Source organism: Sciurus vulgaris (genome assembly GCF_902686455.1).
Source record: "Sciurus vulgaris genome assembly, chromosome: 17".
In the NCBI taxonomy this organism is placed as follows: domain Eukaryota; kingdom Metazoa; phylum Chordata; class Mammalia; order Rodentia; family Sciuridae; genus Sciurus; species Sciurus vulgaris.
The window spans coordinates 51199333-51202541 of NC_136478.1; positions in this window are offsets into that span (position 1 = coordinate 51199333).

The following is a 3209-nucleotide window of genomic DNA, read 5'->3' on the forward strand; positions in this document are numbered from 1 at the left end:
AAATAAAGGTATTGTATCCACCTACGAATATATATATATATACACAAAGAGTGAGAAGTGAATCAGTTTCTCTGTGTGTGCCCATGCATGAAAACCACATAGTGGGTGATGAGCAGGTGATGTGTGTGAAGAAAAATCTCTGGAAAATAGGTCCAACCTCAGCCTACTGCTTTCTGGCCGCATCGCTCAGCGAATGAAGCATGTGCTCCAAGCTCACCCACTCCTTGGCTGCGACCTCATCAGTGGCTTTCCTTTTGTGAACTAGAAGGCAAACCCAGACTCTTACCATGGTGTCCAAAGTCCTACCTGATGTGGCTCATGTGGTCTCTCACTTCAGCTCTGACTGCCCTCCCTCAGGACGCTCCAGAGCTCTGACCTTTGGCTGGTTCTCACCTCAGGGTCTTTGCACTGGCTGTTCCCCATGCCAGGGACACCATTTCCCAGACATGGCCATGATTCTTCACTTTGATCAGGTCTGATTAAATGCATTTCTTCTCAGGGACATGCTCACTAACCATCCTGTCTAAAATCTCACTCCATTCTTTCCCCTTCTTCTTTATTTGTCTTCATAATGCTCATCATTAGCAGTCATTATATTATATATGTTTATTTCTTTATTTTTTCATCCTCTTGTTAAAATAGAAACTCCAGGCAAACAGAGGCTTTTATCTTTTTTTCTTCTCCACTGCTATATCCTCAGAGCCTAGAATAGTGCCTGGCAGATGATAGGTGAGCTCTTGCTCTCTCTCTCTCTCCATATGTGTGTGTGTGTGTGTGTGTGTGGTGTACACTCTTTATTTTTAGCCAGGGATTGAGCCCAGGAGTGCTTAACCACTGAATCATATCCCCAGTCCTTTTTATTTTTTGAGATAAGGTCTCACGAAGTTGCTTAGGGTTTCTCTAAGTTGCTGAGGCTGGTTTTGAACCTGTGATCCTCCTCCTGTCTCAGCTTGTGGAGTAGCTGGGATTACAGGCTGCACCCGTGCGCCTGGCCCTGTAAATGTTTTTGAACGAATGAATAAATGAATAAATGAGTGAGTGTACATATTTCCCCATTCGCTCTGGCCTCGACCAGGCTTTGAGTGCCTGAGAGCAGGGTCTGTGTGTCATTGTGTATCCTCAGCGCTGAACAGCTGAGAAAAATAAGACTTTGGAAAAGGCCTGTGAGAAGAAAAGCATACTTAAGTGAGAGAAAGTGGATCGGCGGTTGCCTGGGGCTGGGGGCGGGATGGCGAGTGACTGCGCATGGCAGAAGAGATCTTTTTAGAGTGACGTTAATGTTCTAAAATGAATGGTGGTGATGGACTCTTAACTGTAAAATCACTCAAAGTCGTTCAAAAATGAGTGCATTTTACAAGTAGATCTACCTTAATAAAGCTGTTAAACACACGAAATAAAATATGGGATGAGGGGGTAATACTCCCCAGGGGGTGCGCTGCCTCTCAGTGATGGTGCTGGGAGACACTGGGGACACAGTGGTGACAGAGTCAGCCCTTGCCCCTGTTATCACAGGGCTTTCTGTGGTAGGGTGAAGGTCCAACTCATTGTGACAGTGACAGGCTAGAGGGATGGGGGCGGGATGGCGAGGTCCGGGACGCGCGGGCAGGCATGCTGGAGCAGAGGAGCCCAGAGGAGTCAAACTGGGGGAATCAGGGAGGACTTCCCAGAGGAGGGGACGGCTGAGCTGAGGCCTGAAGGGTAATGTTCATCGCTGCGATGCCAGTCCCGGTTCCCCGGCCAGGCCGCCCACGGTTTTCCGCCTTGCAGCCTCCGCTGGGGCTCCAGCTCAGAGCCACGAGTCGGGCCCGGGAGCCGCCGCGCGGGGGCGCTGTTCCGTGGCCCCGCGGGAGCGCGGGTGGAATGTCGTCTCCCAATCGCAGCCGCTGGGGTGGCGGTGGCCACGCGTGGGGCGGTGGAAGCAGCTGGTCAGGGGGCGGGGAGGCCGGAAACCCAGGAAGCGCAGCGGCGTGCGGAACTCGGCCCCCGGGACCGAGATCGAGCAGCCCGTGCTGCCCCTGGCAACTCCGAGGAGAAGGGGACACGAGGGGCGGGGTTTTCCAAGGTGCCCGGGGAGGGGTGCGGGACCCGGGCGGGAGAACATCCCTCAAAATGACCCCGATGCTTGCGAGCTGCACGAGGCGTTTGCGGGGCGATGAGGCGACCCTTGTCGGTTGGAGCCTGAAGTCGGGTTTCCCGCTCCTATTCTCAGGGGGCCTAAGCCTGGAGGGGGCACGGGAAGGTATCCTGAGGTCTGCGGCCTCTGCAGAGAAGCGCTGTGAAGAGTGAGGGTCTCCGTCCAGGGCGTTGGGGGGCAAGATGGTGAATCTGGCCAAGTGGAGCCCGTTGAAGTCCTCGGGAGACGCGGACTGTGGCACTGCCCAGCGGGTCCCCCTTCCCACCTGCACCTGTGGGATTGTTGTGCGGAGAGACCTGGGAAAGAGCGCCTGGGACCCAGGGAAGAATGGTCCCTGTGATTCGCGGGGGACTGGTGGCTGGCCTTGACCCTATCCTTGATGGCCGGGTGCTGCAGCCCTCCCTTCCCCTGCTGTCCCCAGCTCCAACAATGTCTGTTCTAGTTCTAGGCCCTTTCCAGCCCACCCAGTCCCCAGTGACGGCAGAGGTGTGCACCTGAGACTGCATTTTCTGAACCTGGCCCTGTGCTGGGATGCAGCAGAGATTGGGACAGCCCAGGACCCTCCCCTCTCCACAATCCTGTGGGACAGACATGCCACAGGATAGTGACAGCCCAGAATGAGTCAGGGCCTGGATGGGGGAGGTACAGGTAAAGGGGTCAGGGTGGGGATGGGGGGAAGCACAGGGAATGGTCAGTTGGGTTGGGGAGGCACAAGGGCCTAAAGGATACTCCTGATTCAGTCTTAAGTGTGAAAGGGCTGTCTGAGCGAGACTGAAAGGATGGGATGGGTTCCAGGCCTTGGAAGAGATATTTGAATTGAGGCCTGAAGTGTGTCTTCCTGGAAAAGGTGCAGTGTGGGGAAAGGGTGTCCAGGAAGAGAAAAAAAAAAAAAAAAAAAAAAAAAAAAAAAAAAAACAGATCCTAAGGTGTGTTTCCCGGCCTAGTGGCTTAACAATGGGCCCAAGGTGAGCCAGAGGCTGGGTTCAAATCCCAGCTCCCGAGACCTTGGGCCACTTACTCCACCTACCCAGCTCTCAAATGGGGATAGAATATTGAGTTGCACAAAATCAATCAC